We start from the raw sequence: 27,813 nt of genomic DNA on the forward strand, positions 1-27,813 counted from the left end.
AATCCACAGCAAATGAATACTTACTCACTCAGGTGAGTTGAGTGGGGTGAACTTAGCTGTCACAAATGATGTGCTGGAACAAAATAAATAAGATGTGAGGAACAGTGAAAGAGGAAAGAAAAGAGCTGGTGTGAGAGGTTGGGGTTGAGAGGGTGAGAAATTCCATCTATCTGTTGGCACCACGGGGAAGGAGAGACCAGATCAGAGTGCTTTGCCCCAAGAGCCCATCACCCAGGGCTGCTATTCACATTTCCGACATTTAAAAGAGATTTGATGAGAGTGGGGAGATCTGCTTGGAAATTGGCTCCCTGTGGGAGACCTTGTGCTCTTTCCCTGCAAATACTCCAGCATGTCATTTCTCTTGATCATGGGGGGAAATCCCAAGAGGAAACGCCTCATGAGTTTAACTTCGCAAGCAAAAGCTCAGTGGGCACCTAATGGTATTGGGTGAAAACTCAAAAATCTAGGACTGAAGGACACAGGAAGGCAGCCCCAGCGCTGTGGGCGGATGTGCATGAGTTATGCAAAGTCAAAAAAAGACAACTGCACTCCAGTTGTCCACCAATATTGAATTTTTTTAAAAAATGCATAATTGATGGTAATTGCAGGATTTGCTTTTCTTAGAAGCTGGGAGTATTTTGGCAAGCACTGGTGAGGCAAAGGGCAAAGATATTTTGAAGGACTTGGGCAGGGACGCAAGTGCCCCAAAGCCTCCTGGAAGCTGCATCTTGATTATTATTATTATTATTATTATTATTATTATTATTATTATTTATTTGTACCCCGCCCATCTGGCTGGGTTTCCCCAGCCACTCTGGGCAGCTTCCACAAAGACCAAAAATACACTAAGATGTCACACATTAAAAACTTCCCTGAATAGGGCTGCCTTAAGATGTCTTCTGAATGTCAGGTAGTTGTTTATCTCTTTGACATCTGGTGGGAGGGAGTTCCACAGGGTGGGCGCCACCACCGAGAAGGCCCTCTGCCTGGTTCCCTGTAGCTTTGCTTCTCGCAACGAGGGAACCGCCAGAAGGCCCTCGGCGCTGGACCTCAGTGTCTGGGCAGAACGATGGGGGTGGAGACACTCCTTGAGTTCCAATTGCACTTTGTCCAAGACTTGCCTGGTAGTCATGAGGTCTAGAATCTTATTTCTGCCCTCCTCTCCCCCTGCCCTCATAACCTGGGGAGGTTTTTAGGGATCGTGCGTATGCATTAATTGAAGACAATTCAGGCTGTGAGGTGACCTAGTCTACGTCACTATACCCAGACCATATCCTTCATGTTACAACAACAGCTCCTTCCATAGTCTCACATGAGAGTTTGGGTTTGATATCCCGCTTTATCACTACCCTAAGGAGTCTCAAAGCGGCTCACATTCTCCTTTCCCTTCCTCCCCCACAACAAACACTCTGTGAGGTGAGGGGGGCTGAGAGACTTCAGAGAAGTGTGACTCCGCGTAATCCACATCTTTTTAATCATCCAATTTGTCATCTATTAAATACTCTTTATCTATTTCATCTGTGCTGGATTTAAATGAGACCTGCTAAGCTATGCATTTGTCCATGCGGGTTCTTGAAATAGTCAATAACCATTGTCCATACCTCCTTATATTCATTTTCTCTTATTCTGTTTGTCAGACCAGCCAGTTCAGCATATTCAAACGTTTTACTCAGCCATTCTTCCTTAGTACTAGACTTGTTCTCCAGCTTTGTGCCCATAAGGTTCTAGCTGTGGAGGCGGCGTATAGTAGTAAACTCTTTCGTTTTTTGGGGGACCTCTGTTGTTCCCATCCGCAAGAGGAAAATCTCAGGTGTCATTGGGAATGTTTTTTAAGTTTCTTTTTTAATTCATAATATGCACTTGCCCAATATTCCTTAACTATTTTACAGGACCACCACGTGTGAATAAAAGATCCCTCAATTTCATACACTTCCAACATTTACCGTCTTCTTTTTTAGACCATTTCTGGTGGGTGTTAAATACCATCTGTGAGCCATTTTCACCATGTTTTTGTTTATCGCATAACATGCCGTAAGATTCATATTTATTTTCCATGACACTTTTTTTTCTTTTCAGGGTGACTATGTGCCTCTATAAACCAGGCTGCAAACAGAGCATGCGCTTAGAGCGCATTGACTTCTTAAAGAACCGAGGGAGCTGTAGCTTGTGAGTGCTAGGAATTGTATCTTGGTGACATTCCCAGGATTCTTTGGGGCAGCCATGTGCTTTTAATGCACGGTGTGTCTGTGGCCCCAGCTGCCGGGAATTTGAGTTGCTGTTGTGTCCATGTCCTTGTCCTTGCAGGTTTCCTACTGTCATTTGGGTGGCCACTGAGAACAGGATACCGGACTTGGTGGGCCTCCTTTGGCTTGATCCGGGAGCCCGGATCTTCTTACATTCCTAGGGTTGGCCCCTGCAGCAGAGACTGGCCAGAGCTCTTCAGCTCAGATTCGCAGGTGCCATTTCTGATTCCCACGTTGCCATATGGCAAGCTGTTTCTGTTTTGAGCGACAAGCGATCGGAGCCGTTTCTTTTGGGTTAGCAGTGGAGAAACTGGCCTGATTTACTCAACGTAACACCAAATGGTTAACTAAACTAGGCTAACGACCAACCTTTAAAATGGTCTGTTAACATTCCAATAACTCATCCACAGAATTGGCAAAGAAAATTGCATTTAATGCAACACTAAGCATCTTCGGCACTCTGGGCAGCTGAATAACCCTGGAAAAGCAGAGACAGAGAGGAGATATGATAGCCATAGTCAAATATCTTCAGGGCTGTCACATGGAAGAGGGAGCAAGCTTGTTTTCTCCTGCTCTGGAGGGGAGGAACCAAGCCAATGGCTTCAAGTGAGAAGAAAGCAGATTCCAACCAAACATCAGGAAGAACTTTCTGAGGGCAAGAGCTGTGCGGCCATGGAAGGGACTCCACTGAAAGGTGGTGGACTCTACTTCATTGGAGGTTTTTAAGCACAGGTTGGATGGCCATCTTTTAGGGATGCTTTAGCCGAGATTCCAGCACTGCAGAGGGTTGGACTAGATAACCCTAGGGGTCTCTTCCAACCCTACATTTTTATGGTTCTATGATGCCTTTAGGTCCTTCTTATCCAAGAGCCTTGTGGCTTACAATACTCTCTGGATGACAATTTTTGAAGAGTTAACTGTTTACATTCTCAGAATGCATGTGGGGAATTTGGGGCATGTGTGTGTGTGCTTCCATATTGGCCAGAGGTGAGGATGTGGTCCTCCCCTCACAAGACTCCTGAGAGCTGCTTTGCCATTTATGTGGCTTCTAGTAACAACTGAGCCCCCAGCAGTAAGAAGGGTGCCATTTTATTTCTGCTTTCCTCCGTGCTGCTTCGAAAGAGGAGTGCGGAAATAGTCCGCTGGAAAAATAATGTGCTGGGTGAACCAGCTACGAAGCGTTGTGTTTTGGGTGCGAGGAGTTATCGCTGCTCTCCACTCATGGACTCCCCTGCCCTGCGACCCCAACTACTTTGATCTGTAGCCTGTCCAAAGCCCAAAGGAATTTGGAAATCCCCTCGCTGTTCCCCTTATGCACTAGACTGATCCCATGTGCATGTGTTTGTATGTGTGCGCACCGTGAATCTGCCGGAATGTGGAATGCAGGATTAAGCCACCAACTTGTGGTTTTTGGTTTGTTTGATTTTTTTTGGGGGGGGGGGGAGCACAACAGAACAAGGCTGGTTTCTTCTCTTTCTGGCAGCAAAGGAATGCTTGGAAACGTGTGTGGGTGATTCCTGCTGAAAGGAACCCCGGAAGCCAGAGGGATGGGTGCTGAGCAAGGCTTCCAGGCAGGGGGGCAGAGTCACCTGGGTGCTCCCAGTCTGTCACACTTTTGCTGGTGGTTTTCACTCACATACAGTGGTACCTCTGGTTACGTACTTACCGTATTTTTTGCTCTATAAGACTCACTTTTTCCCTCCTAAAAAGTAAGGGGAAATGTGTGTGCGTCTTATGGAGAGAATGCAGGCTGCGCAGGTATTCCAGAAGCCAGAACAGCAAGAGGGATTGCTGCTTTCACTGCGCAGCGATCCCTCTTGCTGTTCTGGCTTCTGAGATTCAGAATATTTTTTTTCTTGTTTTCCTTCTCCAAAAACTAGGTGTGACTTGTGGTCTGGTGCGTCTTATAGAGCGAAAAATACGGTAATTCATTCCGTAGGTCCGTTCTGTAACCTGAGTTACCACTGTAGTTTCTTTGGAAGACGATCATCAGGCATCCACACAACATGACCAGTCCAACAAAGTTGATGTTGAAGAATCATTGCTTCCACAGTGGCAATCTTCACTTCATCCAGTACACTGATATTAGTTTGCCTGTCTTCCCAAGTGATGTGTAAGATTTTTCGGGGACACCGTTGATGGAATCTTTCGAGGAGTTGGAGATGGTGTTTATAAGTGCTCCATGTTTCACAAGCATACAGTAGGGTTGGTAGTACAATAGTACACAGAGGCTGGGAGGGGCCTCTGGTTTCCTGCCTTATTTGCATTTCATAAAATGTATCTACTATAGTAGTACCTCGGGGTAAGAACTTAATTCGTTCCGGAGGTCCGTTCTTAACCTGAAACTGTTCTTAACCTGAGATACCACTTTAGCTAATGGGGCCTCCTGCTGCCGCTGCACGATTTCTGTTCACATCCTGAAGCAAAGTTCTTAACCTGAGGTACTATTTCTGGGTTAGCGGAGTCTGTAACCTGAAGTGTATGTAACCTGAAGTGTATGTAACCTGAAGTGTATGTAACCTGAGGTACCACTGTATAGGCAAATCAGTTGGCGCCATTAATGCCAGTTTGGTGCTCTTGCCCAACAGACCCGCTTCCCCCGCAAAAAGCAGATAATGATGATGATGATGATAATAATAAATTTATTATTTGTACCCCGCCCACCTCGCTGGGTTTCCCCAGCCACTCTGGGCGGCTTCCACAGAGACCAAAAATACACTAAAATGTCACACATTAAAAACTTCCCTGAACAGGGCTGCCTTAAGATGTCTTCTGAATGTCAGATAGTTGTTTATCGCTTTGACATCTGGTGGGAGGGCGTTTCACAGGGTGGGCGTCACTACCGAAAAGGCTCTCTGCCTGGTTCTCTGTAGCTTTGCTTCTCGCAATGAGGGAACCGCCAGAAGGCCCTCGGCGCTGGACCTCAGCGTCCGGGCAGAACGATGGGGGTGGAGACGCTCCTTCAGGTATACAGATGCTTTGTGATAAGGAAAGAGAGGGGGAAATTTATTGGAAAATGCTGTGCTTTATTTGACATGATGCCATCTAACCGCTCCGTGGACAAATTGGGATGAATCAGGTCACCTGAAAGTGCCCCATGTCCCTCTTTTGCCTTCCCAACAACGACCAAACCAGGACACTTTCAGCAACAGGGGGAAGCTTGCAAAATGAATTATGCACAAAGGACAACGCGGAAATCTGCTCCATTTGCATAATTCATGCGGGTCACAGAATCCAGCTTTCCTCGGCACCAAATCTTTCCCTATTTTTAGTCTACACAGCCATCTCCTGGTCACTGCGCGAGAGCTTCTGTGGAGAGAGCTTTTGCTTGCTGTCTCTGCAGAGGTGTAGCCCTCGTGGACCAGCACCGAGTTCCGGTTTGGCCGCAGAGGCCTGGCACAAAACTCTGTAAATCAGGAAGCAAATTGGCGACATGGTGTAGTAGATTAGCAACCATCTGTCCCAAGACAGCCGTCCTCTGTGCTGATGGAAAGGGGGTCCCCTGCTGGACAGAGTTGGGGGAGAACGTCAAGGAAGAAACAGGTGGTGGCAGCAGCGAGGAGTTTGACGCCCCCTTCCTACAAAGAATTGCAGCAATGGAAGAGCCAGGTTTGGGGGTGGCTACAGTTTTTCCTCCGGCAAAGGAGGTTTTTGAAATATACTCAGAGTAGAGAGTGGATTTCATGCTCTTTATTCAGCTCATAGTGGTGAGGAGGAATGGAAGTTCCCCCAGAATGTCTGCCTTATATACATTATTTACACAACGGTCCCCACGTGATTGGCTAATTCCGGGATTCACCTGTAGGCCAATCAGGGTGAGGATTCACTTCCACCTGGAGCTGGATTGGGTGGCTCCTGTGGACCAATCAGACTGCTGCATTCTGAATCCTATTGTTCTAGGACCAACCAGGCTGCTGCATTCTGGATCCTATTGTTCTAGGACCAATCAGACTGCTGCCTTTTGGATCCTATTCAACTCAGTACATAACAGTTTGCATGACATTCGTCCTCAAACTCTGTTCAGTGGGGCAGGCCAGGACCATATCTTACCCAGGACACCTGTTGCTTGTGGGTCTGTCTGTGGTCCAAGGCCCTGGGGGGCGCGACACTCAATTTGTGCCCCCTCCACTGTTCCCACTGCACTCGGCACCAGTGACACTTTCGTCTCAGTTGGGGGGGGGGGACATCTACAGCCTCCTCTAATCTAGTCCAGCATCTTCTGTTTCGTTGCCAGAGATCTCTTTGCCCACAGGTGGCAGGAGCTGAGTCTGGTGGTTTTTGCCTGCAGTGGACGTGCTTCACCCCTGAGCTCTAACCAAGGACATGGAAAGGAATTGGTGCTGAGTGTGATTCCAGGTTATGCATTTGTGGCTGTCCCTGGATGTGTGCTCCTTGGGGAGGCCCTCCTGGATTGCAAGGTGGGTGTATGGATCAGAGGACTTGCGTGGGAAGGCAGAGAGCCTGGCGATGAAGTTCCAATCTCTGCCTAGAGGAGGTATCAAGCGGTGTGTGTGTGTTTCAAGGCAATGAAAGGAGAGTGTTCCCTCCCCCCCCCCATCTGAATGAAAAAAGGAAAGCAGCTGGCTGAGTGGAACATGAAGAGGTGTACTTTCTCTGAGCAACTGTGTGTGCAAGTACAGACTCTGTGTCTGTCTCTGTGTGCACGCACACACACACCAGGGGGGCAGAGCTGTCATGCTGCTCCTTGCAACTTCAATAATAATAATAATAATAATAATAATAATAATAATAATAAATCTTTATTTATACCCCGCCCTTCCCAGTTCAAAAAACTAGGCTCAGAGCAGCTAACAGCAAATTTAAAACACTTAATTGATGCTACAAAAAAACAGCATAAAATACGGTATAAAATATGAATAACAATAAAATCAAAAATCAATTTAGGGGGGATATCCATCCAATAAACATTAGATGATCACCAGGGCTAGCTGGCTGAATTGGTCCTACTTGGGCCAGTGAGGAGACCAGGGGAGAATTAGCTGTGGGATCCCAGAGCGGGTAATCTTCATAAAAAGGGGAGGGGGAGGGAAGGAAGGGGAATAAAAGATCAGGCTAAGTTCAAATTGAAAGCCAGGCGGAATAGCTCTGTCTTACAGGCCCTGTGGAAGGAAGTTAAATCCTGCAGGGCCCTGGTCTTATGGGACAGAGCATTCCACCAGGTCGGAGCCATCACTGAAAAGGCCCTGGCCATGGTGGAGGGTAGTCTGACTTCCTTAGGGATCTCTAAACTATGGTTATTCATGGACCTTAAGGTCCTCTGCGGGGCAGACCAGGAGAGGCGGCCCCATAGATACGAGGGCCCTAAGCCAGCTCCACACCCAGAAAGGTATTTGCAGGTAGGCCTCAGAAGGGAGCTGAAGGCTGAGCCTGGGCCCCCGTGCTTAGAAAGGGAGGCTTTAAGCACACAAGGAGTGCCTGCCTGCTGGGTCAGGCCAACCGAGGCCCACCTAGTCCAGCCTCCTGTTCTCCCAGTGGCCAGCCAGGTGTGCCAGTGGGGAGCCTGACAGAAGGGCCTGAAGGCGAGAGCGGCAGCAACATGCTCCCCACCTGTAGTTCCGACCGTGGCGGCTGAGCAGAGCCACCTTAGCTCCTTGCATGGGAAACCCCCAGGAGAGATGCTGCAAGAGAGTGGCCTCCAAGTATCACAAAGCAAAGCAAGGTTTTAAGAGTAAAAGGAGCATCTGAGCGTGTGCAGAGTGCTTCCCCCCCCCACCGATGCAGAAAACACAGCTGAACCTCCTCCCCACTCCCAAAGTGCTCATGTGCACATGGGTTGGTGCAGGCTCATCTCATGCGCAGGCGCTTTTAGCTGAACCCTGTCAGAGCGTTTCTCATCCATCCATGTGGCTGTGTTTGACGGGATGCATTTGCACCGTGTGTTATGGTCTCCTCTCGTTTCGTATTTCTCCACCCTCCACGAGGCACGCACAGAGGCATTTTGTTGACTTGTTACTTAAGAATCACCCCCCTAAGATGCAAGTACTGTGGTTTTGCAAATAATAATAATAATTTATTATTTGTACCCCGCCCATCTGGCTGGGTTTCCCCAGCCACTCTGGGCAGCTTCCAACAAAGATTAAAAATACATTAAAATGTCACACATTAAAAACTTCCCTGAACAGGGCTGCCTTCAGATGTCTTCTAAATGTCAGGTAGTTGTTTATTTCCTTGACATCTGATGGGAGGGCGTTCCACAGGGCGGGCGCCACCATCGAAAAGGCCCTATGCCCGCTTCCCTGTAGCTTTGCTTCTCGCAGTGAGGGAACTGCCAGAAGGCCCTTGGTGCTGGACCTCAGTGTTTGGGCAGAACAATGGGGGTGGAGACGCTCCTTCAGGTATACTGGGCCAAAGCCATTTAGGGCTTTAAAGGTCAGCACCAACACTTTGAATTGTGCTCGGAAACGTCCTGGGAGCCAATGCAGATCTCTCAGGACCCGGTGGCCGCTCCCAGTCACCAGTCTACCTGCCGCATTCTGGATTAGTTGTAGTTTCCGGGTCACCTTCAAAGGCAGCCCCACATAGATTGCATTGCAGTAGTCCAAGCGGGAGATAACTAGAGCATGCACCACTCTGGCAAGACAGTCTGCGGGCAGGGAGGGTCTCATCCTGTGTACCAGGTGGAGCTGATAAAGAGCTGCCCTGGATACAGAACTGACTTGCGATAAAAGGAACTTCCGGGTTGGCGCTTCCGGCAATGGTGAAGCTCCTCCGATCGGGAGGAACTTGCTCTGTGAAAAGCAGGGTCTGATCGCCACGGCGAAGGCGGAGACCCATTGAAATCACAAGCGGGAGAAGCTTGTGAACTTGGGATTCGGCTGGCACCTTTTGCGCCTCCCCTACTCACGGGGAAACCCGGTTTCGGGGATCCGGAGTGACGTGGGGTGAGTGGTGCGGTGCTTTGAATCGACCGCTTCTTTCACAGAGTGAAGCCGCATTGCTGTTGCTGGAGAGTGCTGACTTTTTCCTGTGGACAATTGGATTTTAAACAACTACCCGTGAGTAGAACGGAAAATTGGATTTTTAAATACCTTAATTTGGCACCGAAACGGGAAAGGTCTTAAACAGGAAGTCCGCCTTCCCCTTTTGTAAATAGATGGAAGCAAAGACGTTATAAGCTAAAGCCTTTGAAAGCTTTTGGCAAAGGATTAAATTTTCATCGGTTAAAACTACAAAACCCCCCTTGGAAGTGGGAGAAGAGGGGGGTATTTTGGACTTAGTGAGCCTGCAGGAGAGAGTGAAAAACCAAATTACCACTGCTCCGAACCTGGAAAGGGCTGCCAGAAAGAGTGAAGTTTTGGGAGAGTTCATTGACTGTGAACAAAACATTTTTGACAGCTAGTTAAATAAGAGAAAGAGACTGTTTCCATTGTCCTCTTCTGCGTTTAAAAAGGAGGAAAAGTAACTGGAAATTGAAACTATTTCTATGGCTTGAATTGTGTCTGAAAGGAATGATACAAGTGGAGACTGTTTCCCTCTAGAGGGAGTTTTTGAAACTGTTACAGGAGTGCAACTGGGGAATCACCAGCTGCAAGATAAGTTATTGTGAGAACCAGAGATTGACCTTGGACCACTCAAAATGTTGACAGGAGAAGCCATTGTGACGGTATTATGCAAGATAAGCGACTCGCTGGAACGGATGACATGTCTTTTAAAATTGACAATTTGGATCAAAAAGTGACTTAATTGGAGTCAAAAAGTGAGCACCAACACAGAAATAATTCAGGACTTGGTACAAGAATTTACTTTGGCAGGACAAATTGTGGAGGAGAAAGAGAAAGCTGTGGTTGTTGAGCCTAAAGTAATACAAGCGGGATCCTCCGTCTTACAGAAGCAAATTGAGGATTATAAGTTGAGGCCTTCTATGATTGAATCTAGAAAAAGCCAGATTTTGAGGATTGGATCCCGGCTTGGACGGAAGAAGGAAAGTTGGAAAGATCCCTCTATGCAGGGATTAACTGACTTTTGGGACATGGACTTGGGTCTGGAGGAGATTGGAGTTCTGGGGGCCTTGGGATTTCGAGGAATTTTGAAACATGTCATGAAACATCTTATAGACCTCAGCTTCAACCATGGAAATTGGGCTGACCTGCCTGGAAGGAATAAAAGCATCGTTAGGTTGGAGTCTTCCCGAGACCTGCTCTTTGACATTAAAGAATATGAAGAAAACCTGCAGAAGGGACCTGGAAAAGAGTTAAGAGCCTCGGACATAAGATCTCCAGGTTGATGGACTATATGGAACTGACAGAAAGGACTGGCAGAATCCGAAACCAGGGGGAGGAGATGGTGGAAGAAGATTAGAGAATTTAAAGTTTATATATAGAAATACTGTAAAATTAATGAATGACAGAAAAACGGTGGAAAGAAATTCTATGGCCTTAGCAGAAATGTTATAAGGAGTTAAGCGTATATAAGTATTTTAGTTTTAATGATAAAAAATATGTCAAGATATTTATAATATGACAGAAAATAGAGAAAGATGGAAAGGATTTGCTGAAACAATTAATAGAAGTGGATACAAAAAGGGAGGTGAGAGGAAGTCGAGGAAACAAGGGAATGAAAGACAGAGTATGGAAAAGGTGGGTTGTATGTTTTTAAATGGTTATTGTTTTGTTTTGTTTAGGGTTAAGGTGGGTTAGGGTTATGTTTTGTTTAGTTTAATGCGTTTAGGTTGTGTTTTGTATTGTTTATATATTGTATTGTATTGTTTTTGCTTTCTTTCTTTGTTTTTTCTCCTTTGTTTTTTTTTTCCTTTTTCTTTTCCTTTTCTGTAAACTTTAAAAGTAATAAATATTTTTTTTTAAAAAAAAGGGTACAGAACTGACTTGCGCCTCCATGGACAGCTGTTTTGCTTTTTTAAAGTGTGTGTCGCTACCCAGGAGCACCTTTGTCAAGGGATGTAGGAGGTGTGGTGATCAATGGCGTCCCCACTCCCCCCATGTGCTTCAGTACATACACAGCTGGATAAAATGCAAGTTTGGTGCCGTGGTTAGAGTGTCAGACTATAAATAATTTTTTATTTGTACCCCGCCCTCCCCGGCCGGAGCCGGGCTCAGGGTGGCTAACATCATGAAACTAAGACAGTATAGAAAGAATGTAAGAACATAAAAACAGGCAATCAGTTAGTTAAAATACATCTTAAAATTAGTTCAGAGCAAATTAAAATCTGGACAGATGGTAGTCCACAGGTAAAATTGAGAGTGGTTAATATTCTCCAGGGCCAACTGTTACCACTGGTCTTATAAAGGACCTGTGAGTGGGCTAGGAGGCCTCTTTAATGCTTGTTCTTAGACAGAATGAGAAGAATCAGACCGAACCCCGACCAAAGGCCTGGCGGAACAGCTCCATCTTGCAGGCCCTGCGGAAAGATGTCAAATTCCGCAGGGCCCTGGTCTCTTGTGAGAGAGCGTTCCACCAGGCCGGGGCCACGGCTGAAAAGGCCCTGGCTCTGGTCGAGGCCAGTCTAATCTCTCTGGGGCCTGGGATCTTCAGGGTGTTATTATTTGCAGACCTTAAGGTCCTCTGTGGGGCATACCAGGAGAGGTGGTCCTGTAGGTACAAGGGTCCTAGGCCCGTAAGTACGAGGGTCCTATGACCTGGGAGAGAGCAGGGTTCAAATCCCCACCTCAGCAATGAAGCTCACCTTGGGCCAGTCACTCACTCTCAGCCTAACCTACCTCACTGGGTTGTTGTGAGCATAAAAAGAGGAAGGGGAGAACCACGTACAACACATTGAGTTTCTTAGAGGAAAGCTGGGATATAAATGTAAATGTTTCACATTAGCCCCTGCCCCTGCACTTACTGCATAGTTCCCCCATTGGGAAAACCCAAATTAAATATGGGGGAAGTGTGAGCTGCCACCTGGACGAGGCAACTTGACAAATGTGCACACCTTGGAGGCACAGAATTCGCTTTGAGTCACCGTGTGTGCAGAGCCAAAATTACCAAATTTGCAGCTCTGATGGTGGATTGCTTCAGACGGCGGAGCCTCTAAGGCAGCCTCTGAATTGTAAGAATGAGCTTGCGCAGCCCTGAGAGGGTTGGCAGCGCCAAACAGCAGACGCAAAATTCAGTTTTGATACATGCAAAGAGAAGCACGCAAGGAGTTTTGTGCATGGCGGGGTTTCGAATCAGCTATTACCATTTGCCAGGGAGGGGGAGAGAGAGAAGAGAACTCGGAGTAATTACTAATTGCTCTCGGTTCACATGCTGCAGCAATCCAGAATGCCAACAGGCAGTTAGGGGAAGTAAATGGGATGCTATGGAAATGTAGCTCCTTCATTATTCATCAGTGATGCACCCATGGACTGAATACTTTGTGTGCAATTCTGGTCAGTGTCCTTCCAAGAGGATATAATCACAGGAGAAAGGTGCTGAGAGGAGCCTCAGAAGCAGGTGGGGAGAAGGCTGTGCAGATGAAGGGTTTATGTTATGTTACAGGAAAAAAATTCTGGGTGTGGGTTTACTGCGCTGCCCAGCTCGTCGGGGTGCTATTCCCCACGGGTCTCTCCTGGTCAGCAAAATAAGGAATCTCCAGCCAAGTAAAGAAGCAAATCAGCGGTCAGTAGTAAAGGGACCCCTGACCATTAGGTCCAGTCGTGGCTGACTCTGGAGTTGCGGCGCTCATCTCGCTTTACTGGCCAAGGAAGCCGGCATACAGCTTCCAGGTCATGTGGCCAGCATGACTAAGCCACTTCTGGCAAACCAGAGCAGCGCACGGAAACGCTGTTTACCTTCCCGCCTGAGTGGTACCTATTTATCTATTTGCACTTTGACATGCTTTCAAACTGCTAGGTTGGCAGGACAGCGGTTAGTAGAACTGATCTTTATTGTTGCAATGAGGTTGACAAACACAATCCTGAGCATGGGGTTGCATGAACTTTTAAAACTTCCCCCCTCCAATAATACATTTCCAGATACACCACCGACACATCACCAACGTGTCACCAGGAAGGAGGGAGGAGGGGATCTTGTGCAGTAACATGGGTCCATCATTCAGATTCACCAAGAGAACAATAAAACTATTTACACCTGTCCATGCCCTTCAGCCTTCCCAAGGATGGGCTTTGGGAACACCTGGCCTCAGCAAACCCATCAGCGGATGTCCATTGTTTCCCTCAAGAGAGGGGTGCTGTGTACGGGACTCTGTGCCCCAGGGATTATGGAGGAGTCATTAGCCATTGGAACCAAGGAAATGGGTCAAACCGTTGAATTTTGGCAATTATTTGATTCTGTATTGGATAGTCAGAGGAAACAGTACGATACATGGTATCTGCTTATTGCTACAGTTTTATAGACTACTTTTTAGAGGCTGTGGTGGGGACTTGGGATTTGGGGGAAGTCGTTTAACTGAAACACACACCCACACCCCTGCCACACATACACCGTTCCTGGTTTTAGCAGTTAAGACCTGTTTTTGCGCATTGCAAGGAAGAGGGCAGAAATTTCTTTCCATGCTTCTTTGCTTCTGAATGGGCATTTCTGGGCATACTTGCCATGTGACATAGGACGCTCCCACATATCTCTCTCTCTCTGTGTATTTAACACTGACTGGCAGCAGTAGTTCTCTGGGGAATGGGGCAGGCGACACTCCCATCAATTCCTGGAGATTGCAGGGGTTGAATTTGGGGCTTTCTGCATGTAGAGCAACTGATCTACCCCAAGCTACAGGCCTTCTTCATTTGTCACAAGTACACACTCGCATGCGCCACAGTTTTAAGCCCCCCCCCCAAGGGCATTCAGTGAAGGTAATGTTGTGCCTGGCAGCAGCATACTGCAAACTTGAAGGCAGCATAGTTCCCCAGCACACAGCAAATGGGTAACTTGTGGAACTCTTTGCCACCAGAATCAGCAGTGGAAAAGAGTCTTTCTAATTCTGAAGTAGAGCCCATATGATCATTGCTGCAAAATAAGCTCAAGACATCTTGTCTCTTTCTCGTTGAGTTGCATCTGAGCCTAGAGTTGCTGGAGGTGGCAAATGCATGACCTGGGTTGCTGCGATTATGCTTGATGTCTGCTGTGGTTTCCCTTCAGCCCTTGGACCTGTCTGATGCAGGATACTGGCGTCTGGGTGAACCATCAGTTTGAGACAGGCTGAACAGTTTGCATTTGGGGGGGGGATGAGAGTAATCTCTGTTCTTTCCTGGCATGGAAAGAAATGGGAAGGATTTTGCTCTTAAAGAGAGAGAAAAGAAAGAAAAGGAAGAGAGAGAAAAGAAAGAAAAGGAAGAGAGAGAAAAGGAAGAAATTCCCAAATGTTTGTGTATTTGCCTGAAGACTGAGTTGAGCCTCTTCAAAGTCCAGACTCTGCCTTGAGCCACTTGCGCAGCTGTGTAAAAATAGCCCAATCTCTTGGGCAGTCTTGAGAGGCAGTAGGACCACCTGCTGGGGGAAGAGAAGGATCCAGGCGATAAGGGCAGGCAGACCTTTCAGGACCTTGGAAAGCTCCCTCTGAAGGTAGACGTTGCTTTGACAACCAAGCACCTACAGAGCAAAGCCGGCCTGCCAAGCACCCAAATCTCATTCCTTTGCTAACAGCTACAAGGGACGTGGGTGGCATTGTGGGTTAAACCACAGAGCCTAGGGCTTGCCGATCAGAAGGTCAGCAGTTCGAATCCCCGCAACGGGGTGAGCTCCTGTTGCTCGGTCCCAGCTCCTGCCAGCCTAGCAGTTCGAAAGCACGTCAAAGTGCAAGTAGATAAATACCTTCTGGCGGGAAGGTAAACGGCGTTTCCGTGTGCTGCTCTGGTTCGCCAGAAGCAGCTTAGTCATGCTGGCCACATGACCCGGAAGCTGTACGTCAGCTCCCTCGGCCAGTAAAGCGAGATGAGCGCCATAACCCCAGAGTCATCCGCAACTGGACCTAACGGTCAGGGGGCCTTTTACATTTACCAGGAATTTTATGGGCATATGTGTGCTTGTGCGTGCATGTGCGCGCATGCACGTGCACACACACACCCCTTCCCTACCTCAATGGCCCCTAGGTATTTTGGACTACCACTCCTGACAGCCCCAGGTAGCACCTATGCATATATACATGCATTTATTTATGTTTGTATTACATGTATCTCTTGCCCTTCCTCCAAGAAGCCTAGAGTATCATTTGCGGCCCTCTCCCCTTGCTATAGTCCTCACATGGCAGCATGACCTCTGTGGTCACTGTGTGGGCTCAGGTATTCCCTCTGCTGGAAGATGACAGGAGAGCTGGAAAGGTGTCAGAGCTGTGGGTCCTGAAGAGCATGGCCAGTTCAGTGTCAGGTAGCCTCTTCCTGTGACGCTTCCTCCCTTGGACTGGCCTTTGAGGTCGGTGAGATTCTTGAGGCAGACTCTTCCGACCTTCACCAGCTGAGGCTGCCTCTGTCTCATAGCATCCCTGTCCAAGGCATCTGGACTTGGGAAGTGACCATGGTCCCTTCCAGCTCTCTAGCTCTACTGGGACGCACTAAATAAGGGGGGAGAGTTTGGCTTCAGGGGGGTCCACAGAGGAGCAACTGGGGTTCTTGTGAAAGCAGTGTGGTCGTCCTAAGGCAGCCACGAGGACTTGTCAGGCTTAGGCCTGTGCCAGGACAACCCTCTTGGACTGGATGCTTCCTGGCATCTGGTGGCCCCACGTGAGACCAGGATGCTGGACTGGATGGGCCATTGGCCTGATCTTGCTGGCTCTTCTTAGGTCCTTATGTTCTGTGTGCAAGTTCAGTGCCTCTGATGCAAAGGGCTGCTAATTCAGGAGAAGCTGGGAGGCCTCTGGAAGAGAGTAGAAATGTCATTCTGTGCTCCTGGATGAAGTCTCATAAAGTTGCAAGGGACCTCAGAGGTCAACTTGTCCAACTCGGTGCAGTGTCTTTGGTGCAGGATGCGACTACAGCATCCCTGAGAGGTGGGCCACCTGAATCTTGCTGAATCCCTCCAGGCACATGGCTCTGCCAACAGTTAAAATAAGAAAATCTCCCCTGAATGGCATGCAATCTAAAATCATGTCTCTTCTTAACGTTCTCTTCTCCAGGCTACTTCACGCACTGCAATAATAATAATAATAATAATAATAATAATAATAATAATAATAATAATAATTTATTATTTATACCCCACCCATCTGGCTGGATTTCCCCAGCCACTCTGGAAGGCTTCCAATAAAATACTAAAATACAATAACCTATTAAACATTAAAAGCTTCCCTAAACAGGGCTGCCTTCAGATGTCTTCTAAAAGTTTGGTAGTTATTTTTCTCTTTGACATCTGATGGGAGGGTGTTCCACAGGGCGGGTGCCACTACCAAGAAGGCCCTCTGCCTGGTTCCCTGTAACTTGGCTTCTCGCAGCGAGGGAACCACCAGAAGGCCCTCAGCACTGGACCTCAGTGTCTGGGTAGAACGATGGAGGTGGAGACGCTCCTTCAGGTATACTGGACCGTTTAGGGCTTTAAAGGTCAACACCAACACTTTGAATTGTGCTCGGAAACGTACTGGGAGCCAGTGTAGGTCTTTCAAGACGGGTGTTATATGGTCTCGGCGGCCGCTCCCAGTCACCAGTCTAGCTGCCGCATTCTGGATTAGTTGTAGTTGTAGTCCAAGTGGGAGATAATTAGAGCATGCACCACTCTGGCGAGACAGACAGCAGGCAGGGAGGGTCTCATCCTGTGTCCCAGATGGAGCTGGCAGACAGCTGCACTGGACATAGAATTGACCTCCACCTCCATGGACAGCTGTGAGTCCAGAATGACTCCCAGGCTGCGCACCTGGTTCTTCAGGGGCACAGTTACCCCATTCAGGACCAGGGAGTCCTCCACACCCACCCGCCTCCTGTCCCCCAAGAACAGTACTTCTGTCTTGTCAGGATTCAACCTCAATCTGTTAGCCACCATCCATCCTCCAACCGCCTCCAGACACTCACACAGGACTTTTACCGCCTTCACTGGTTCCAATTTGGAAGAGAGGTAGAGCTGGGTATCATCCGCATACACTGCAAGGACCAGTGGTTCTTCTCCTGCTTCAGCTCAGCAGCTCCAGCACTGCTGCACTAGCTCCGGCATGGGGCTCAGCCCCTCCACACCTCCCAGCCAATGCATTCGGGTTTCACTCCATTGACCCATTTTGTACGGTAACGGTAGGCAATGGGATGGATTTGTTTTGACAGCGCTGCTGTTCTGCGTGCTTCTGCTGTCATTGGTGAGGCTGTTATCTGCTCGGAGTTTGTGAGCGCAGAAACATGGCTTCCCTCCTTCCCCTTGGCCTTCTAAAGCTGAAGAGCTCTTCCCTCACCCCCCCACACCTTCCCTGAAGGGGCCTGGTGGAGCAGTCTCAGCTGTGGATCCCGCTTCCGGCCGTGTAGGCGCAGAGCGGATTGAAGCAAGGTGGGGAAAGCAGAGGCCTAAGTGAGGGGAGTCCTTCCATCTTGGGTGAAGCCAGACTCATTCTACTGAATCAGGGCAGAAAGGTAGCCGTGTTGGTCTGCCATAGTCAAAACAAAAAATTTTTTTCTTTCCAGTAGCACCTTAAAGACCAACTAAGTTAGTTCTTTGTATGAGCTTTCGTGTGCATGCACACTTCTTCAGATACACTGAAAGAGAAGTTGCCAGATCCTTCTGTCCTTCAGCTCTCTATATTGGACAAACAGGCCAAACCTTACGCCAAAGAATAAACGGACATAAATCGGACATCAAGAATCACAAGACAGAGAAACCAGTAGGAGAACACTTCAATCTCCCAGGACATTCTATACAAGATCTCAAAGTAGCTGTTTTACTACAAAGGAATTTCAGAAATAGACTGGAAAGAGAAGCTGCTGAATTGCAACTCATTACCAAACTTAAAACCATGGAGAGACCTGGTCTGAACAAAGACATTGGATTCTTATCTCATTATACATGACAAAGCCATTTTTCACCTTCTCACCCCTTGCTTTTTCCTGTAAGACCTATTGCAGTCGTTAAGAGTCGTCAACAGGCTCATCACAGCTATCTGCCAATCACCCATTCCCACCACCCTTCTGAGGAATACCCCTCCCCACCTTCTCACTATACAGAAGGATCTGGCAACTTCTGTTTCAGTGTATCTGAAGAAGTGTGCATGCACACGAAAGCTCATACCAAGAACTAACTTAGTTGGTCTTTAAGGTGCTACTGGAAAGAAAAAAAAATTTTGTACTGAATCAGGGGTGGACTCTAGATGTTGCTGGACTACAACTCCCATCATTCCTGGTCATCTGAGGACCTTTCGGTTGGACTGATGCTAAATATCAGCAGCAGCTCTGGAAGTAATGATGACCAAGTGGGGGCAGAGAGGAAAGGGGTCAGAAAGGAAGGTGATGCAGGAGGACTAAGAGGGTGCAGAATGAGCTATAAGGATGAAGGAAACTGGCCATTTGGGGGCAGGGGGAGGGTACGAGTGAAATCTTAAAGCGGACTAAAGGACAGGAGATGAGCGACGATACACTGAGAGGCATGTTGGGCAGAGGAGGGAAAATACAGAACAAGAAGCCTTTTTTACTTGGAGCCTCTGGGTCAGGAGAGAGGCTCTTGTGGAGCTGAGCCACAGGACCTCCAGAGCCAAGGGCTGCAATTAGCCCAGAGGGAAGTTGCCCTGTGGAACTCCCTGCCACAGTTTCTAATTTGTAAGTTTTACTTTCTATGGAAAGGCACATGATGAATATTGCAGAACTTAATAAAGAAGCATCCTGTGGCCTTCTAGCAGCAATTGCCCAGTGGTCCAGGCCAGTGAAGAGAGCCCTGAGGTTGGCCCTGGAGACCTGATGGGAGAGAACCAGGTGGAGGAAGAGAAGAACAAAGGAAGGGGGTAGTAGCAGGAATAATAGCAAGAAGGAGGAGGAGGAGGAGGAGGAGGAGGAGGAGGAGGAGAAGTAGTCATGGCATTTTGCAGGGGGTCAAGGTTCTTTCTGTGCATTATTATATTTTACATCAGGTGGTTGTTGTTGTTGGTTTTTTTAAAAAAAATACAAACTGCATAGGCTGCTCAAATAAAAATGAATTGATCTCAGCAGTGCATGCAACAATTTGGTAAGGCAGGGCAGTGTTGCTTATCCCAGCCTCCACCAACCGGGTGCTCTCCAGATGTACTACAACTCCCATCAGCCCCAGAGAGCCCTGACCTTGCTAGCTGGGGCTGATGAGAGTGCAGCAACATCTGGAGCCCAACAGATGTTTCCTCTAGTGGCTTGCTGGAATGTTACCTATGTATTCCCCGTGCACACACCTGTTGGAGGAAATCGCAGCAGGATTTAAAGCAGGAAGATGGTGTGCATGTAGAGGTGACCACCCCCAGTGCCAATGCGCACACATGCATGCTTCCCTTTCACGCCCCCGCCTCCCTGATCATTTGGGACAATTCCTGACTTTCCTGGTTTGGCTGCCTGGAGGTTTCATGGGCATTTGAACTAGGAGTTTCCTCCTGGCTCCCAGCAGACCCTTTTAGTTGCTCTGTTATTCAGTGAACTGCACCCCCCCCCAGCAGTGAAAGTCAACCCCCCCTCAAAAAATAACCGTGTACCCGCAAAGCAGCATCACATAATCTCCAGGCTCAGCCTGTCAGATGCTCGGCTACGCAGCGATCCCAGAAATCATGCTTCAGAGGGAATATTAATCACAATGAAAAAATAACGAGGAAGGGAAGATGAGAATATATTAGCCGCCAGAAAGAGGGTGCTCACTTGGAGGATAGAAACAAACTGAGTGTTTATCTGGTAGGCAGAGAGAAAGAGAAGCCGAGACTGAGCTGGCCAGAGGGCATTTCACAGGAGTGGCTGGGTGGTATTATTAATTAGAATGAATGAATGGATAAATTAATTAATTGTATTTCTTACTTGTCCTAGGGCAGGTTGCAGCATATAAAAATACAATTAGCACAGTTGGGGGGGGGACACCACCTCCATAACCCCTGGATCATAATTCACAGAACAGGGAGGATACCCAAAATAACTTCTTTGGTTTTCAAAGGACAGGAGCTATAAAGAGTGGGAGAAGGTTCCACATTCTGGGGGCCACCACCAAACAGTCCCCTTCAGCAGCTGTGATCCCTAAACCTCTGAAAGTAGCAGAACCACTAGTAGGGTTTCCTCCACTGATCTTAATTCCCTGGGCTGGGGTAGATGACATGGATGCTCAGGCGAGCACTCCACAAGAAAACGGAACCCAGTTTGGCTCAGAAAGGGAGTGAGCCAAAGGGGCTTCATCCTGTAGAAAATGATCCAGTGGCTTCTCAACAGGGCAGCCCCTGTCAAGCTGGCATCCTCCAAGAGGCCATGGACTACAGTAGAAGATGCCTGCGACTCATAGGCACAAGTATAGAACTGCAGTCCTGGAATCTAGTTGAGGTTTCCCCAGGCCAACTCCCAAACGTGCAACAAGATAAGATCAGCAATAGCTGCCGGCTGGCAGTAAGGAGAATGCCAGGCATTTATAAAGCATGTTTTGAGTGTTCCAGAGGTATCACATAACTTCCCTTTCTGCAATCTTCCTAACAAACCTGTAAGGTTATAATTATCCCCCCGTTGCGGATGGGAAGGGGTGGGATAAGATTATAGCAGCTTGGCTCAAGCCACCTAGCAAGAGCACGATGGCGACAAAGCACCGTAGCTCAGTGGCAGAACACCTGTTTGGCATGCAGAAGGCCCCAAGTAGATCTGGAAAGACCTTCCTCCTGCCTGAGAGCTGCTGCTGCTGCTGGCCAGTGCAGACAGTCCTGAGCTGGGTGGACCAAGGGTCTCACTCGACATAAAGCAGCTTCCTAGGGGAGTCAAAGTGCAGGCTGGAAGGAGGCTGAAAGGCTGAGAAGACCCCAGAGCACAGCATGTTGTGTAAGGAATGTTCAGGAAGATGGATTTGAGCTGCTCGCCTGTCGTGTTATGTGGAGCAGCTACTCAGCTGAAGGCTGGAGCAGAGCCAGAGAGCAGAAGCTGAGACAGGATGATAGAATTGTCTCCTTCCAAAGAGCACAGCCCTTATTTTAGAACCCCTAATGAAAAGGTACCGTATTTTTTGCTCTATAGGACGCACCCGACCATAGGACGCACCTTGTTTTAGAGGGGGAGAACAAGAAAAAAAATTCTCCCCCTCTCAGCTCAGCACCCCTTCAGCGAAGCGGCAGGAGAAACTGAGCCCCTTCCAGTTCTCCTCCCGCTTCGCTGAAGGGGCGCTGCGCAGCTCTCCCTCTCTGCTGAAGCCAGGAGAGTCTTGCTCTCCCAGCTTCAGCAAAAGGAACCCGAAGCCTTCGGAGTGCAGCGCGAGTTCCCGCTGTGCTCCAAAGGCTTCAGGCGGCTATCCCTGAAGCCTGGAGAGTGAGAGGGGTCGGTGCGCACCCTCTGCGCTACGGAGGCTTCGCGTTGCTATCGCTGAAGCCAAGGAGCTTGCATTCGCTCCATAGGATGCACACACATTTCCCCTTAATTTTTGGAGGGGGAAAAGTGCATCCTATAGAGTGAAAAATACGGTATCTTTAAACGTGGACAGAAGCTGCGGGCCTCTTTCCATTTCCGAAGGGCCTCCCCAAAGAATGGCACCCTCTCAGCTCAGCATCTTCTGTGCTAAACAGGAAGCCGCCCAGATGGGACCCATCAAAGTTTAGGTACCTTATTATTTGGGCTGCCTGTTGATTGAGTGACACCTGCTCTGTCATCTGTGCCACTGGCCACCCGTTGGAACTGGATGGTTATGCCCATTTCAGTAAACATTAAAGCCAGTTTTCCACATATCCATGTCATATTTTTATCTGTTTATTTAACACGCTTCTCATGGAAATTTGCCAGCATTTCACTGCAAATTTCTCCTAATATAGCTATTTTTGTTTCCAGTTTCCCCCTAATGCACACATGTTTGCAAAGCAATTTCCCCTAATGCATAATGCATTGTTGCATGCTGTGCACACTAAAGACATGCGTTTTCCCACATGTGTTACTTGGCTGGAGAACTGCTCTGCAAAATCTGGAGAACTGTGGGTTTGAAGGGTGCCTCATGGTCTGGGAAAGTGCAAATTGGGCAGGTTTGCCTATAAATGAGAACTGAATTGAATTCTGCCCTCCACTCATCCCTACTGGCCATGCCTACAGACAGGAAGTGGGGCACCAGAGCAAGGCTTAGAGTTGCCATCTTTGAGGTGAGCTCAGCATTCTGCTCCTGTCACTGCCCCCACCACCAGGGTCACGCATCAAGCAGGACATATTTGTAAAAAGGTAAAGGGACCCCTGACTATTAGGTCCAGTCGTGGCCGACTCTGGGGTTGCTGCGCTCATCTCGCTTTATTGGCCGAGGGAGCCGGCGTACAGCTTCCGGGTCATGTGGCCAGCATGACTAAGCCGCTTCTGGCGAACCAGAGCAGCGTACGGAAACGCCGTTTACCTTCCCGCTGGAGCAGTACCTATTTATCTACTTGCACTTTGACATGCTTTCGAACTGCTAGGTTGGCAGGAGCAGGGACCGAGCAACGGGAGCTCACCCCATCACGGGGATTCGAACCGCTGACCACCTGATTGGCAAGTCCTAGGCTCTGTGATTTAACCCACAGCACCACCTGTGTCCTGGACATATTTGTAGGGGGACCCAAAAGGGCAGGGAACTGAGAGGTGCACCCCGACTTCCTTGCACAGCCATAGCCTGGCACCAGCTCTCTGTGAGAGCTCTCCCTTTCTTCTCAGTGTTTTCTTCACCATTTCCCCACACTACTGTGTGCAAGTAGTTTCCCTCTGGCCTTATCCAGGGATCCTCTTTTAAACCCAAATAGTGCGCAGGAAGGCCAAGAGCACTGATTCCCTGACATTCCTGTAGAAGGCCAGCAAACAGCAGCGAAGAACTTATTGTCTGAGAGGGGGAGAGGGCTGTCTTTTGCCATTTCCAGGAGCCAAGGGGAGAATGTGCACAGTCAAGAGTCTTTTCTGTTTGGAGCTGTGCCCTTTGTCCTTACTCTGGAGGAGACCTGTGCTGCAATGTAGCAGGTTGCATTCGGGCACCTGCCGCATGCCGCCAGCTCTCTAGGGTGCGTCCTTGTTTGTCAAAGCAAGTTTCTAGATCTCAGCATCTGAATTGAGTGCCTTGCAAGAGGGTGTTATGCTGCGATGGCATCCCTGGTGGCCATGAACAAACTGCTTGCACAGACCACGTGAAGTCTACTTCATTAATTCGTTACAGAAGCAGGCATCCTGCTGCAGCCCTTGGGCTCAGTATTCCCCTTTGACGGCTGTGTGATGTGGAGAAGATGAAAAGGGAATGTAGCCCATGAGAGTCCAAACTGTGCAAAGCAAAGCATAGAGTGTTCTCCAAAGAGTGCAGTTTGGGGGTGGCAGACGGACAGGGAGTTGGGAAAGAGAGGGGGGAGGGGGGACAGATGCAAGTTCATGTGAGAAGCGTGGGAATGTTCAGGGTGGCAGGAGAGAATATATTGTTCATTCATATCCTTCCTAACTTGCACTTGCAAGTTCTTTTACTTAGCAGAGTTTAGATTCCCTTTTCTTACATGCACAGCAGATAGCTGGTTGCAGGCTCTTGTGAGCCTTGTACAATTCAGTCTGTCAGATCGAATTGTATGCTTCTGGTAAGTTTCCTTTAATCCCTCTTAAAAAGAATAAAGACATGACAATCTTATTCAAAGTCAATAAAACAAGTTTACTCACATCAGTTCACAGCTGGATTCCTGAAGGCAGACTTGGTTACAAATATGTACATGTGGATCTACCCCATATGGGGGAATAATCCCAGTGCTTCTGTTAGCTGAGAGCTAGCAGAGGAGTCCTAGCTAAAAAGCTGGTCAAATGAAGAAGGAAGTCAAAAAGAGGGAAGGGTGCTGCGTGACTTGTCCTTTTGTTACCTGGACAGGTAAAGTCACGCCCACCTTCTGTCACATGCAAAAGGAAGGATGCTCCAGCCAGGAGGAAACAGGAAGTTTTTGACTGGCTGGACTAAACATTTCCTCACATGTCTTCTCTAGCATTACAAGGAATGTTGTACTAGACTGCTCTCGGTGGATTACATCCCACAGGAGGCTATGCAGCAGAGGGTCGCCCTCCCCACCTGTGCTGGAAGGGCAGCCCAAATGACCAGAGAAGGGAAGGAGAAAAACGTTTGTGGCTTTATAGTTTAGGAACTAAGGATGATTGAAAGGCACGGGGTGATGATTGTGGTTTGCAAAGTGAAGTGTGGTGTGCAGAAAGTCTATAGAGCAGCCTTTCTCAACCTGTGGGTCCCCAGATGTTGTTGAATTACAACTCTTATCACCCCTAGTTGCAAGGCCAGAGCTCAGGGATGATGGGAGTTGTATTTCAACAACATCTGGGGACCCACAGGTTGAGAACTGCTGCTATAGAGGAAAGTTTTTTTCCTCCCTCTATTTTAGAAAACCGGAACTTGGAGCGCTCCCACACACACCTGGTAGGAGATTCTGGCCAGGCCAAATGAAGCTCTGATTCATGAAACAAACTTACGGGATTTGCTGCTATGAGATGTGGTGAAGGCAACAGAGTGGGATGGCTTCAAGGGAGAACTCCGTGGAGAGGAGCAGCAGGAGGAGTTGATCTGTCAATGGCTGCATGGAGCCTCCATGTGCAATGGCAGTCTACCAAAGGGGTCAAAGAGCAGGTGGGGGGAGGGGAGCTATTGCCTTCATGATCTGCTTGGGGGCCTCACAGAGGCACGTGGCTGACCACCACTGCAAATATTTGATCCGGCTGCAGGACAAAGTCCAGGCTTTGCGGCACTTTGCATGGGGTGGGGACCTGTTCTCTGGTGATCCTGGTTGCCATGTTGGCTGTGGCTTGAGCAAGGCCTTGCTGGACAGCGTTTGCATAGTGGGCTTAGCAATGGGACCCCTGCTTTGGAAGACTGGGAGAGTGATGGTGCAGTTAGTTTCAGTGCGTGTATTTTTGGCAAAATCCGTAGGGCTGTCAGCGGTTCCTAGCCATCATGGCTCTACTCTGTCTCCACAAATGGAGGCAGCAATGCTTTCAAACACCAGTTGCTCGAAACCGTAGGAAGGGAGAGTACTGCTCTTCTGCTCGGATCCTGCTCATGGGTTTCCCTTGTGGGGGGGGCATCCAGTCAGCCACTGGGAGAGCCAGATGCCCAACTAGAGGGGCCCCCTTTGGCCAGACCCAAACATTCTTACAAAACGCTCGTGTTTTCCAGGCGCTTTCTCCTGATTTCCACACACAAATCGCCGCCCCCCATCCTGCATCCCCCCCAGCGATTGCGATGGATGAGGCCCCCCCATGTGTGTGTGGGGGGGGAATGGATGCTTTATGACACCCTCTTTAATTTCGTGATGACAGCCCATTTTCCCCCTGCAGCCCCCCTGGCTCATTCCGAGTGGAAGATGGATGGTGCAGAGAGAATGAGGCAGCTGTTCGGCCTTTCTTTGCATCTCCCTAATTTGCTCGGCAGCCTGCCTTACGCTTCATTTGCCGGATGCCGTCCAAATGCAGCGCCGTGGAAGTGCAACCGAAGGCTGCTTTTTGGCGCCCGTCAGCCAGGGATGATAAGGCCAGCTGCTTCCCATGTGTGTGTCCTGGATGCAGGCACCCAGTGGCATAGCGGGGGGGTTGCTGCCAGCCGCTCCGAGGCTTCCTGTCTCCAAGTAACTTTCCACCTAGGTGTCTTTGTTTCCTGAAGGGAGAGTGGGACGTTTCTGGAGTCAGGAAAAAGGGGCTTGTGGTGTCCATGGGAACACACAAATCTGTTGACTTCTCTTTCATTTTGCCTCTCTCTATATATATTTTTGCGGCTTTTACATTATTTATTTTCAAAATGCAGAAGAACCATCATTTCCACCTTCTCCCATCCCAGCAATCGGAACACCGTAACATGTACCATTTCAGATCCACGTATTTCTTGCCTTCCAAAAGCTCTGCTATTTGATCCAATGCTGTCCTTAAAGGGTTTGGCTGCAGAGGAATTGATATTCCCATGTCGGCCTCTTTCCCACAACCTCAGGAAGGCTGAGCCACATCATGTTCCTCATCTTAAATTCACTTATTCACAGCAACTTTCAGTTTGTTTGTCTTTTCTCAAGAAGATTCACCAGCTATTAAGTGCAAACTTCTCTTAATGCACACAAGTTTGTATGCCATTTTAACTAACGTGAATGTTTTTTTTAAAGCAATTCCCTCCAATATATACGTTTTAATGCACACTCCCCTCCCCCAATAAATGCATTTTTGTGCATGTTGTTTGACTGAAGGAAGGAATCACTGAATTCAGAGAAGTGCAAGTTCTGAAGGATGATTGTGTTTTGATTTGTGTTTTGGTTCAAGAAGTGCAGGTTGGATAGTTGCTGGCTATAATGCAAACAAAATCAAATTTTTCCCTCATCCCTGAGCATCAGAAGGGTTTGTGAGCTGAGAGTGTGCATGTATGTGTGAACCTCCCTTCTTTGCAATGTTCTACCCCCAATTTTCAGCTTTCTTTTCTTTCTGAAGAACACATACCGGTATTTCTAGTCCCCCCCCCCCCCCTGTAGAGATATAAGGGGGAAAATTCTGCCCATTCACTCAGTAAACATCCAAAAAACCACGACCAGAATATGGGCCTCCTATTGCAAGATGCTACTATCAAAGTTTTTCTTTTTGAAAAACACCATTTAGTTTAAGATTTTGCACACAGTGCAGCTGTGTTGTGGTAAATGCAAAGAGTTTTGCTTTTCTGCATTTCCTAGACAGGTATAATAATAATAATAATAATAATAATAATAATAATAATAATAATTTCATTTATGAATTTCTTCCCATGGGGCATCCTGAAGCAATCTACAGTATAACAGAGACATATATGAAACAGTTACATATTGTTATGGAAATAACAAGGGGGGCACATCTTTAAAGTTGTTGCAATGTTACAAATATTATGCCTGAATGTATCCTTTAACTTGACAGCTCAGGGAAGATACCTAGCTTTATAAATTCGTAGAAAATCCATACTTTAACCGACCCTCCTCATTCCAATGCCATTTTAACCCTAAAAGAAAGGGGAATTTGGGCTACACCTCCCTCTATGAACCAAGAAGCAGGAAGTCATGTAGGCAGCAGGAACACAGCTGTCAACTTTCCCCTTTTTTAAAGGGAAATTCCCTTCTTCCGAATAGGATTCCTCGCAAGAAAAGAGAAAAGCTGACAGCTATGAGCAGGAATAGGGCATTCTACCATAATCCCCCAAGCATGAGAGCACAGACACGGCCCCCCACCCAGGGAGTGACCAGGTGGCCAACGCCACGCTAGACATCCGCAGAGGCAGTTGAGCAAGTCAGGTGTTCTGAAAGCCCATCTCCAGACAAGTCCTGAGGGCAAGGAGATGTCAAGAGTTTATTGTTCTTCCGGTGATGGGGACTTAAGAGGTATTGGGGAAGGTGTCTGATAAAGGGACCTCATGTTGAACTTGTGTCACCCTTGTATTACTTGGCTGGAGCTTCCTTCTTTTACTGACTGCATGGACCCCCAGGGGACTTGCACCCCGACCAGCTGGGCTGTTGAGTAGTCTCTCATCCAGGAATTTCCCCCTACCCCATAACAATATATACAAAACAATTGATATAGAAAGGCATTCCCTAGAAAGCACAGGAAAAGCAGAA

At 48.1% G+C, this 27,813-nt stretch overlaps 1 protein-coding gene across 10 annotated transcripts in view; it reads left to right on the forward strand.

Annotated features, from left to right (window-relative positions):
- Window positions 1-27,813, forward strand: part of SHANK3 (SH3 and multiple ankyrin repeat domains 3) — a 446,567-nt gene that overhangs the window by 75,477 nt on the left and 343,277 nt on the right. The gene's annotated exons all lie outside the window — the stretch shown is intronic.

The sequence above is a fragment of the Podarcis raffonei genome, chromosome 10 (genome assembly GCF_027172205.1).
Source record: "Podarcis raffonei isolate rPodRaf1 chromosome 10, rPodRaf1.pri, whole genome shotgun sequence".
Taxonomy (NCBI): Eukaryota; Metazoa; Chordata; class Lepidosauria; order Squamata; family Lacertidae; genus Podarcis; species Podarcis raffonei.